This window comes from Schistocerca gregaria, chromosome 4 (assembly GCF_023897955.1).
Source record: "Schistocerca gregaria isolate iqSchGreg1 chromosome 4, iqSchGreg1.2, whole genome shotgun sequence".
NCBI classification, from domain to species: Eukaryota; Metazoa; Arthropoda; class Insecta; order Orthoptera; family Acrididae; genus Schistocerca; species Schistocerca gregaria.
Window position 1 is genome coordinate 209,312,255 of NC_064923.1, and position 13,267 is coordinate 209,325,521.

The window sequence follows — 13,267 nt, forward strand, 5'->3', positions numbered from 1 at the left end:
TCCAAAGAAGTGCCTAGCGTTACATGAGAAACCATACTCTAGACTGAGAGCAGGGCTGAGTAATTTAGCGCAATAACCGGCGGGCTACTTGTTGCTGGACTGGAAGAAGCGCGCGGGGGTAATTTGTCAGCACGGAGCAGTCCGCTGCTCGGGAACAGGAGGCGCCTTGCTGCCGCTGTTGCAGCACTTATCTCGACCTTTACACCGCGCTGTTCGCGTTTCCTGCGCCGACGCTGCTTCGCATTTTCCCGCATTTAAAGCGCCACAGGCAGCGAAGGGGTGACGTGTCGTCGCTACGAGTCCAAGTTACCCCTTCCGTCTCACACACTTCTGTGTTTTTACTTTATTTTAAATTCATGTTCATAGAGATTAAGGGAAATAGCGAATACGTTATTTGCGAAAGATATTACCGCTATTTGACTATATAATATGGTTTATTACACGATGTAAATTTCTGCCTTAAGCATTTTCAGTTATTACGACTGGAACAAGCAAATACTTGTTTTCTTAGTTACGTATCAAAAAGCATCTGATTTGTGTGGAATACAAGTCTTCGTTAAAATATATATGTTGCGTTACGTGAGTTTGGTACGTAAATATTAATTGGCTGGTGGCTTCATGACCTATTAACAGGATAAGACTGCGAAATAAAATTGATGATCAAATCACAGGTTTACACTTAGTTTCACTGTGTCCAACCAGCAGTCAACAAGAACGTAAGTAAAACTATCGTCAAGATCGTCACTGAGACGTCACAGTGTGCATCATGTAATGTACCGTATGCCAGGGACTCAGGTAGTGAAATAGTTTGCTTAACAAGCTGGTTGCATTATCTTTCTGATTAGCAAAAGATGTAAGGATCACGACATAGACCATCGTAATTTAACGGAAACGTTCAACACTTGTGAGATCGTAAAGTATTTGATACATGGCCTGTTATAAAAATAAATAGATATAAACATCGTTAAGGATTACAACCACCTTACCCTAATGTTTTCCGTAGACAGGTAAGCAAAGAATGTATATTTGACAAACATTGCTCAAGTAAAGTGGATAACAATAATTTTTCATAAACTTGTTGATATAGAAAATCTGCTCTGCAATGTATAAAGGTACAAGGTGTTTATTAATGGAGAAATATAAGCATAAGTTATAGGGAAAGAAGATAACACGTGTTTCATAAACTACTATCTTGAAGGCGTTAGGTCTGGTAATATACGTAGCACATGTTTTGGACCCAGCACTTTCAGGGCCTCTGCTAACGCAGGGGGCAAATTAACTATTATCATTGCCACATTTACAATAACAATACTGTTTAACGCTATGTGATCATGAAGAAAAACTTGGCAATTACAGATCACTGACATAAAATTTTGAGCACTTGCGAAGGTTTCACGGATAAAGTCAATGTATACTACCGGATCAAAAGTGCATACGCACCTATTAGTGGATATTAATATGCTCGGTGTTCACCCTTCATCCTCATGACTGCTTGGACTCTACTGGGAACACTATCAATGCAGTGTCTGAATGTTTGTAGCAGACAGTTCTCTCCCTTGAGCCGAAATCTGAGAATGTAGTAATGTTCGTTGTTGGTGTCTACAGTGAAGTCGATGTTTTCACCCAACAGCTGTTCCGATTGGTTCAAGGGCTCTGGGCAGACTATTCCATATGAGCAACGTTACTGTCCACAAACCATTGTCTGACACTTGCTGCTCTATGGCACAGTGCCCTGGCAAGCAGATAGAAACCGTCATCGCCTCCGAAGTGTTCCACTACTGTAAACAGCACACATTGCTATAAAATGTGTTCATGTTTTCCGTATTTAGCATTATCTTAAGCGCAATAAGGAGGCAATCACGAAAAAGACCCCCATATTGTAACATTACCTCGTCCGTCCTTTCCGCGCTACACGTGATGGTAATGTCCCCAAGAAGTCGCTAAACCCAAATCCTTCCATGGGGTTGCCACAGGGTATAGTGTGATTCATCACTCAAAGTCACTCATTTCCAGTCATAACTGTGTAATGGCCTGTGTCTTTACGATACCTGAAACATAGGTTAGCACTAATTACAGAAATGTGTGACTAATGAGTAGCTGCTTGACCACTGTACGCCACTCTTCAAATCTCCCTGCGTACACGACTGTGCATCGACTGGACTGGACTGATAACTTTGGAACTCACTAGTGGCTTCTTTGGCTGATTTCATGTGAATTTTTACAATCACCCAACGCAAGGCTCTACGTTTCCTGTCCACCAGTACATGAGGTGTGCTTCATCTTGATTTAGCTTTGGTTGTTGCATCGCACTTCCAGCTCGCACTCATATCATCAAAATTCCATCAGTGCATGGGGTGTGTGTGCTTGGTCTTGATTTAGCTGTGGTTGTTTCTTCGCGCTTCCAGTTCGCAGTCATGTCACCAAATGTCGTCAGTACGTTGGAAGCGTCAGTGGTGGTCAGAACAGTGTTCTGTGAATGCATTATGTCGGAGATAAGAGAATTCGAACGTGTGCGGTATGTTGGTGCTCGTATGTTGAGTGTTTCCGTAAGCAAGATAGTCGAAGTGAGGAGCCCTATCAGATATTTATATTGCTTGCACGCATTACGGAAAAACATTATCGGCTAATTCACAACGCAGACGAAAGATTCTGTTGAGTGATCATGATGGACGGTCGTTGGATAACATTGCGACGAAAAATAGACGACGACAGCTGCAAAAGTCATTGGAGAACTGAGAGTCGCACTCGTGAATCCTGTCACCACCAAAAATACATGAAGGAATCTCCATAATCAGGGAACAGCTGGGCGGACAGGGTATTCCAAAACCACTCAGCAGTGATGCAAGTTGCGGTACCGAAGTCATAAAACTTGGACTATGGGACAACCGAATAAAGCAATTTCGTCGGATGAATCTGTTTTCAGACTGTTTACAACTTCTGGCCGAGTTTACGTCCCACTAGCGAAACGTCTCTTAGATATGGTGATGATTTGGAAGCCGTGTTTTAGTATTCCATGGAATCCACGACTACTCTTCTAGGTCGCAGAATTGCCAAGGATTATGCGACCATTTTAGCTGATCATGTCATTCGTATAGTAAAATGTTTGCCCTCAACGTTGATGATGTGGTCCAGTAGGACACAGCCCGGTTCACAGAGCTCGCATCGTCCATGATTTGGTTTCTGATAATGAGAAGGGATTGTCACATCTCCCCTGTCCACCACAGCCATTAGATCTCAATATTATTGATCCTTTATGGTCTACTTTGGGTATAAGGATGCGTTATCGCGATCCAACTCCATCATTATTACCTGAACTAACTGTTATTTTGCGTGAAGAATGGAATAATAGTTCTTTAAAAACATACAGAACCTTTACTTATACGTTATGAGACGACTGGAAGCTGTTCTGAATGGTAGCGGTTATCCTGTAGCGTATTTGACATGCTGATTTGTTGTGTGTTTTGTGTTCTCATAGTATTGTCCAGCCCTTTAAGGTGATTTAGAGTCTTCGGTAATACTAACTACGTTTCTGAGATAATGGTTCAGAAAACTAGGGGCATGGCATCAATTGTTTCTTATATTCGTGAAATAAAAATAAATTTAAAAATTAAGAGTACATACAGCTGAATAGGGACACCATAGTTCACTGCTACTTTGGTCTGTACCAACGTAAACTGCTAAATGATTAGAATTACAGCATACGTGTGAGTGTCATGCACTATGTAACAGGTTCCTAATTGATAAGCGAGAAATTAGCAATGTAACTTTCTTCAAAAATTTCTTCAGTGTGGAGTGCTTCTTTTATTCGTGTAAACAGGCCATTAAAAATATCTTTAATAATGCTGAATAATCAAGAATTACTAAATATTCACACTGTTTAATACGAATCACCGCAAAAATAATATTCGTGCCTAGAAAGAATTGTATTTTTATTGTTTGTACTGTCTTAACAACTGAAATATATTTGTATTAGCACTTTGAGTTAATGAATGTAAACTACTGAATGTGGAACTGTTAAGCTGTGTTTATTACTGTGCTCTATGTGCCAGACAAATACATGCCCAACAAAAACGATAGTAAGGATGGCTATTAAATGATTTAAACATACATACCACTTACGGTATACACTGAAATCAATTAAACGTTTCTGTAAAGATTTAATTTCACTACATCATCTAATTGACACACTTGATAAATAAACTTAATTACACATCAGACTAATATGCATGTAACTGTCAAACACCTGATGACAGTAACTTGTCATCAGTACACGTCTTACTAATAAACGTATGTGAAGAGTGACTGAATGAACAGAAAATTGTTTCATAAATGTATAATACAATTGCTGACCTCAGAAATTCCGTACCACACATTATTATTATCACTTGCTTTTGTCCAAATAATACCTTCTAACTGATAAGCTACTTCAGAAAATTATTACATGGAAATATACAAAATATGTCAGGAGGCTGACTCGTTTGTTTCCCGGACTAGCAATTATATGGAGAGCGAAAGTAGCTGATCTTTATGATATTGTTTGTGAAGCTCAGTAGTGCTTCTTCCAGTTCATGTTTCCATGAATACGTACATTTTAGATTTTGAAGAATTCTAGCCTGTTTATTGATGGCTGTTTATATGCTACGTAAATTGTTGTACAGAACTAACAGCTTACGTTTTTTCAAAACATGGGGGTACTCTGTTCTCATAGAAAAGCATCATTAAAAATCTCCTATTTTGCTCTCTCTCTAAATGGATTTATTATAGCACTAGTTACATCTGAAAAAGAGTGACAATTACGCTTGATGAATGTTAAATGGAATGTTATTGGCAGATATAAGGAAAAGAGAGGACCCATAATTGAATCCTGTGTACTCCCTTCATGAATACTCTCCAGTCACTAAAACTTTCTTCCTGTCCAACATAGTTTGAATTATTCAGTACAACTTATTGCATTCAGTTTCTAAGGTATTATTAAAACCAGCTGTTTTAAAAGCCACAAATCCCACGAAGATTGTATTTTTAAGAGGGTAACATGATGTACATAATCAGTGCCTTAGAAAAACCGTAAAATGCTAACCAGCGATATTTTATAACACTGCTGGATCAGGATATTATGACCAATGCCCACTGCGAGATTCAATGCTTCTCCCGTGGTGTTGCGCGGTAAGGAAAGAACGCAAGCAGAACAAGGACGAATGGGTCATCATTATAGCGAAGAAACGGTTCGCAAAAGTGGAAATCCACTGATACAAACAGTTTTGACAAAGGGCACATTGTTATGGCCTTTCGGCTGAATACTACATTCTTTGAAACGGCGAAGCTGTCGTGAGCATCTCTGGAAAGTGGTTGCAGGATGATGAAATAACGAGTAAGTCGTATAGTCGTCTTGTTACAAAACGCTGATGTCTGAGGATTTCCCGCCGTGTAATCCAGGATAGGAAGAGATCTGTTGAAGATCTGACGTCATAGTACAGTGCTGGTGCAGGCAAAATTGTTTCGTATCACACCGTTACAAGGCCATTGTTGAACATGGAGCTCCACAGCACACGTCCCCTATGTGGTCCTGTGTTGACACACAAAGGCATTGTCAGGTACGATTTCAGTGTGCACAGCGGCACTGATCTTCCACATTCGATCAATACCAAACTGTCGCCTAGTCGAAAGAATCGCATATTTACTACCAGGTCGATGGTTGGGTTCTTACACGCCGTCATCCAAGCAAATGGTTGCTTGAGAAACGCACTGCTCCACAGATACAGGTCTGTGGGGGCATAATTATACCACAGGGAACACTGATTTGGGCATCCATGGGATCTTTGGTAGTAATTGAAGGAATAATTACAACTAACTACGCGACAGTTACTGCGGACCACCTTCATCGCTTCGTGCTTGAACTCTTCTCCGACGGGTATAACGTCTTCCAGCCGGATGACTGTTTCCTGTTGCAAAACCAGAATCGTGTTACAGTGGTTTGGGGGGAATTGTAGTGATCTCACATTGACGTCTTGGCCTGGAAATGTTACCGATCTGTGCCCATTAGAACACATATCGGGCGACAACTGTGTGCTCGTAAACCACCGTCCTGCAATTTGCGAGAATTGCTTGACTTATGCGTAGACATGTGTTGCCTTATACTCTTGGAAACCTATCAAGGACTTGTAGAATAGTGCCAATCACAGTCTCTGTTGCCCTGTGTTTGAAGAGTGGAACGACACGCTTGCTTCGTCTCATCGTTGCATTTAAGGCTTGTAATATTTGGTGAGTAAATTTATAATTAATTTTCTTAGTCAACACACACTTCTGGAATCCAAAATGTGATGTGATAAGTTAATTGTTTTACTTAAAAATGAGATTGCTCATAAGTACATTACTTTTTCGAATATTTTGGAAAAAGAAGCAAGTAAGGAATGTGGGTGAGAATTATTTATGTTTTCTTGCCACATTTTTTTTTACAAAGAGGTTTAACAATGAAAAAATAATGATTTGTCTGTAAAAATTCACTATTCCAGCGATACACCGCAGTTATCACTGAAGAGACTCCATATAAAGTAAGAACAGATCATGAGAATTATGTCGTGAATTAAACCAACATAGTGTGAGCTTTTTCTTTTTTAGAAGTTTCACAACTCCATTATTTTTAGTAAACATTGTTGGTACTACTTCTAGTTGCTTAAAGTTTTATAAAATGCCCTTTCTGATATGTTCTCTACTTCCTTTAAATGAACCATTTAATCCTATTTTTGTTGCTACACCGCAGTTGCGGAGAATACCCATTACAACATGGTTCCAGCTCTTCCAGAAACTTCGTTCCTCCTGTTGGTGAAATAGGGTAATGCGTATCATCACAGTCCATACAGAAACATATTAAATCGTGTGTTTAATATCACTAACCAACGACTTTGTTTCAATATGAAGAATTGTTAGTAACGTGGACTGCTCGCCATTAAAATTGCAACATCTGAAAGTATATCACAAAATTTTGGCATCTGCAACGGTAGTGAGATGTGATTGTCTATTCCGTATGCTTAGTGCAGTGCGGTGTGCAAGTCGACCAGATTCTGGCTGTTATTTGTGCAAACTGGCTATTACACTAGTGAAGGCAACACACAAGTGGCCAAACAACCAATTCTGTGCTTTGGTAGCATTAAACAGAATCCTCTAACTATTACAGTGCTAATAATTCACTCTTGCTATGTGGGAATGCAGCCTAAGTTTCATCGCCAGCAAAATAAGATTCAGTTCCACTCTTATAATAGGAAAGTGTCCATTTAACTTTCCCGACTAAAAGAAAAGAATATTTTTCTCGTAACGGCACCTGTATTACATTGGAAACACCATAAAAGTGAGACAACAATTCAGTGAGCTATTATACTGAGACGATATTTATTATAATGAAAAGGGCCACCCCATTAGACCACTGTGAGATGAAATAATGGAATGAGAAAAAGTTAACTTCGAAATACTAATTTACTTGCCCTCAATCAATATTGTTCAAGTAGAGGCTGGGTTAATTTACAATTACTTTTTCCAAAAGGTAAATATCAATATGCATACAATGGGAAGACTTTTTTTCTTTATTTTATTTAATCATTAGTACGATGATCTTCAGATTCAGATACACTGCGTCTCTACATATGCACATGAATGCTCTCTGGAAGACTGTAAAATGATATGGAAATCACTTTCCAAAGTCTGAGCAATTTACAAAATGTGGGTATACTGGGAAGCAGCAACTCTTGATCCCAGCATGACACAGGAATACAGAGAAGAAGCAATCAAACGTTGTGAAACAGACTCGTAAATTGTGAGCCATGCAGCGAAAATATAAAGCAGATGATACACGTGACCTTTACTCCAAAACAGCTAAAGAATCATCAAACAACGACTTTCCAACGACGAGACACGACCAGCCACTATCTACTCGCCCCAATGGATCTCCAGAACGACTCTAGACTCCCACATGCCACTCAAAATTACTGTAGAGGAGGAGGAAATGGCGAAGTTTGCCACAGTAACAACTGAAAATGGTCGTCTCTCTTACTGAATGCAGAGAATGTTGACAGAAGTTACTCCTCCAGCGCTTGTTGTGTACTCTGTTAACGAGCTAAGGGTTGGGAGAGTACTGGCCCTCCCCATGCGATTGACAGAAAGATGTCTAGCCGTGGAATGTAATTGTTTAGGGAAATGTAGCGGTGGCTCCTTCTCTGCATTCTGTTCTAGGAAAACCTATTGGCTTTTATGCAATTCTCATGGGAACTCTCGTGGCTCGCACTGCACTCTAAAGCGCTTCTCACGTACTCTGGATTAGGAGATACTCAAAGTGGCTTAGTAGTGCGCCCACAGCTCATACGATTTTTGGATGGGAAACCTCCCAAATTTCCGCTATTGCTTGCCCGACGCTAGCAGCTGGCATTTTTCGCAACATTCCAACAAGTGGGAAAACTAGCTAAAACACCAGAAATCATCAGTTCTGCCGCTTCGTTTAGAAAGTTTACAAGAATACATTTTGTGGTGTATCAGGAAAAAAAAGTTGTATTAAGATGTTTGAGATGGTAGAATTGCAGAGTCATCGTTGTATGCGTTGTTCGTATTAATGTCGCCTGCAAGTGGTGAAAAATTAATCTAATGTCAAGCTAACACTTTCGCAGACTAAATGGTTCATATTTGTTAGCTTCTGATTAAAAAAACCATCACTTAAGCTATACTGTTGCACTTGATATACGTGAGCTCTTAATTCATGGATATATGAGGCAATAAAAAGATTTGCAAGAAATATCGTAAAATGACTCACTCCTTGCTATCAGTACAATTTGAAATTAAATGTCAAATACTTACGCAGTTTCATATACTCAAGCTAGGATCGTATGTTTTACTCTTTTCTACTTATGTTCTGGTAGATAATCAGAGATTTTTTGTTTAAATACTCGGCAGGATCATTTATTCCATATTTTAAGCATTTGTTGAGCCTTAGAATGCGGTTTGAAATATACTGAAATTTAAAAAGTCCGCGTAATGGCGGATGAAATGGCAATCATAATTGTTTTTGCTTTCGCAGCAGCTGTGGTAAATGTCCGCGAAATCTTAATTAAGTGACAAATGGAGGTTATTGTCTAATAAATGAATACATGTACGCGCGATGTATTAAGAGACAATGTATTAAGAAACATAACCCTAATTCATCTACCACAATACCGACCTGTAAGTCCAGATAAGAACAATCGCTTTTATAACAAATGAAACAAAAGTAGCCCGATACGACGTAGGGGCAACAAGATCAAAATCAAACGAGCAATAAAGATCAATAGTTAGAGATTCTAATTTTGAGCCCAGAAAGTTCTTCAAATCATTCGCGAACAATTATCGCCATGTGACATGAAGCACTGTCATCCATAAAAATGGTTTCGTTGTTTGGGAACATGATGTACATGAATGGCTCGAAATTAAGTAGCCGAACAGTAGTCAGTGATCGGTTCAACTGGACCAGAGTCCACTCCATGTAAACAACTGACACTTGGGTCTACGGCTTCGTGGGGTTTGCGCCACACTCGAACCCTACCATCAGCCCTTACCAACTGAAACCGGGACTCATCTGACCAGGGGACGGTTTTCCAGTCGTCTAGGGTCCTACGGATACTGTCAAGAGCCAAGGAGAGGCGGTGCATGCGATGGCGCGCCGTTAGCAAAGGCACTCATGTGGGTCGTCTGCTGCCACAGTCCATTAAAGACAAATTTCGCCGCAGTATCCTAATGGATATGTTCTTCGTACGTCCCACGTTCATTTCTAAGATTATTTCAGTCATTGTTGCTTGTCTATTAGCACTGACAACTACAACTCTACGCAAAATGCCGCTGGTCTCGGTCGTTAAGTGAAGGAGGCCATCGGCCACTACTGTAATATCTCTTTATATTCTACTAATAATCCCTGCACAATACTATGAGTAAATTACGTTTCCTACTTGACCGTCTATATACTCGCAGAATCGATGCGCAAAGTAGTACAGTACTATTACCATTCCATGAGCGCATAATCACTCTTTGTAATATTCTCTGTGGGGTGTGTGGAGAGGACTCCAAGGGTCTTCTCCGTGCCGATTAGACGCATTGAATAATTGTAATTTTGGTATCGAGGTTACTGGAAGAAAGAGATTGAAAATATATGGTAAGCTAATCAAGAGAACAATATAGAGCATTTACATCAGTGGTTTGCAAAAAATTTCATGATATATGTAATCTCTAATTGGAAATTTTCACGGAGGTGTCGTTTCGTTGGTAATAAGAAGGGAACTTCGGGCGAAATGGAAACGAACCTGCTATTATTAGATCCAAGAGCTCCATTATTTCGTCTGATGATTAAACTCTATCAAAGCAAACTTTCCGCTTGATCTGAGGTTTCCCGACAGACAACGGGCCGGCCGGAGTGGCCGTGCGGTTCTAGGCGCTACAGTCTGCAGCCGAGCGACCGCTACGGTCGCAGGTTCGAATCCTGCCTCGGGCATGGATGTGTGATGTCCTTAGGTTAGTTAGGTTTAATTAGTTCTAAGTTCTAGGCAACTGATGACCTCAGAAGTTAAGTCGCATAGTGATCAGAGCCATTTGAACCATTTTAACAGACTGCGCAACGCAAGAAAACCAAGACATTTTATTTACACAGGATTGCAGATCGTTTGGAATCATCGAGAATGCAGACAAGGAGAGTCATCGTCCGATTCTGATTAAACAAGTGAAGCTTAATAATAACTTTCTTGAGCGACTATGATGACTGTGATTTGGATGCTTATGAATGAGATTATTAATAAAATACTAATAACTGGCTTTCCTCCTCACCAGCAACCAGTATAAACACAATATTAATTAAAATTATACTACCTTGTCCATGGTGAGAGGTAAAGGCCTGAAATTATGTATAATCGTCACACTCTTGACACTTTGGATCTCGGAATATCTGACGATTTCCGAAATGGAATATCGCATGCATCTAGCTCAAACTTCCAATCCACATTCAAAGTCTGTTAATTCCCGTCGTGCGAACAAAATCACTTCGGACATCTCTTCACATGAATCACCTGAGTAGAAATGACATTTGCACCAATGAACGTCCTTTTATACGTCGTGTATGCGATACCACCTCCATCTGCAAATGTGATTATCACTATCCCATCACGGTATATGCTCAGAACCGAGAATTGCGACGTCACATTTTAGACGGGCACATTAGAGACACTGGGCAACACCTGCGCAGAGTTTCACCGGAGTTTTACTGCGTTTTTAATTCTGGTACCCACTGAGAGTTGAAAAAAAAAGGGCCCTATTATTTGGAAAATTAGCCTTGTCTCATGGGATGAAAATTTTACAGCCTAACTAAAGACTTAATTACACTACTGGCGATTAAAACTGCTACACCAAGAAGAAATGCAGATGATAAACGGGTATTCATTGGACAAATATATTATACTAGAACTGACATGTGATTACATTTTAACGCAATTGGGGTGCACAGATGCTGAGAAATCAGTATCCAGAACAACCACCTTTGACCGTAACAACAACTTTGATACGCCTGGGCATTGAGTGAAACAGAGCTAGGATGGCGTGTACAGGTACAGCTGCCCATGCACCTTCAACACGATACCACACTTCATCAAGAGTAGTGACTGGCGTATTGTGACGAGCCAGTTGCTCGGCCACCATTGACCAGACGTTTCCAGTTGGTGAGAGATCTGGAGAATGTGCTGGCCAGGGCAGCAGTCGAACATTTTCTCTATCTAGAACGGCCAGTACAGGACCCGCAAGATGCGGTCGTGCATTATCTTGCTGAAATGTAGGGTTTCGCAGGGACTGAATGAAGGGTAGAGCCACGGGTCGTAACACATCTCAAATGTAAGGTCCACTGTTCAAAGTGCCGTCAATGCGAACAAGAGATGAGCGAGACGTGTAATCACTGGCATCCCATACAATCACGTAGGGTGATACGCCGGTATGGCGATGACGAATACACGCTTCAAATGTGTGTTCACCACAATAACACCAAACACGGATGCGACCATGATGATGCTGTAAACAGAACCTGGATTCATCCGAAAAAATGACGTTTTGCCATTCGTGCACCCAGGTTCGTCGTTGAGCACGCCATCGCAGGCTCTCCTGTCTGTGATGCAGCGTGAAGGGTAACCGCAGCCAGGGTCTCCGAGCTGATAGTCTATGCTGCTGCAAATGTATTCCAACTGTTCGTGCAGATGTTTGTTGTCTTGCAAACGTCCCCATCTGTTGACTCAGGGATCGAGACGTGGCTGCACGATCCCTTGCAGTCATGCGGATAAGATGCCTGTCATCTCGACTGCTAGTGATACGAGACCGTTGGGATCCAGCACGGCGTTCCCTATTACCCTCCTGAACCGACCGATTCGATATTCTGCTAACAGTCATTGGATCTCGACCAACTCGAGAAGTTATGTCACGATACGATGAACCGCAATCGCGATAGGCCACAATCCGACCTTTATCAAAGTCGGAAACGTGATGGTACGCATTTCTCCTCCTTCCACGAGGCATCACAACAACGTTTCGCCGGGCAACTGCGGTTTGTGTATGAGAAATCGGTTGGAAACTTTCCTCATGTCAGCACGTTGAAGGTGTCACCACTGGCGCCAACCTTGTGTCAATGCCCTGAGAAGCTAATCATTTACATATCATAGCATCTTCTTCCTGTCGGTTAAATTTCGCGTCTGTAGCGCGTCATCTTCGTGGTGTAGCAATTTTAAAGGCCAGTAGTGTAATATTAGTCAGCGGCGTTACGGATTGTGATGTTGGATAGAGATGAAAGTGGAGCCTTTTATTTAGATGGCTAAATAAATGGGAGGAACGTCACGCATGTAGTGAGGAGAGGCAGGTGTCTTTAGAGTGGAGAGGCGGCCGTCCTCTCCTCTGGATGCCGGGCACGGGCGCCGCCTCAGCCACGGACGCCCTGAGGTAACGAGGCTCGGCCAGACTGGGCCCGCCGTGCCGCGGCGAGCACGGAAACCCATTAAGGTGGGCCGGGGTAGCGCCGCTGTTGGCCCAAATTGAATACAGCGGCCGCTCCTAGCGGCGCGACGACTCGCCGCCTGTCCTTTCAGCGCGCCCTGCCGCTTCGCCGCCCCCACTCCGCCTCCGGCCTCTTCATTTCGGCACGTAGAGAGCCTGCTCCGGTGTTTTCGTGACCACGCAACAGTGGAGAGTACATCAGTGTTACTGAATATTACTGCAGTGTGATCGTATTTAGGCGAGGATG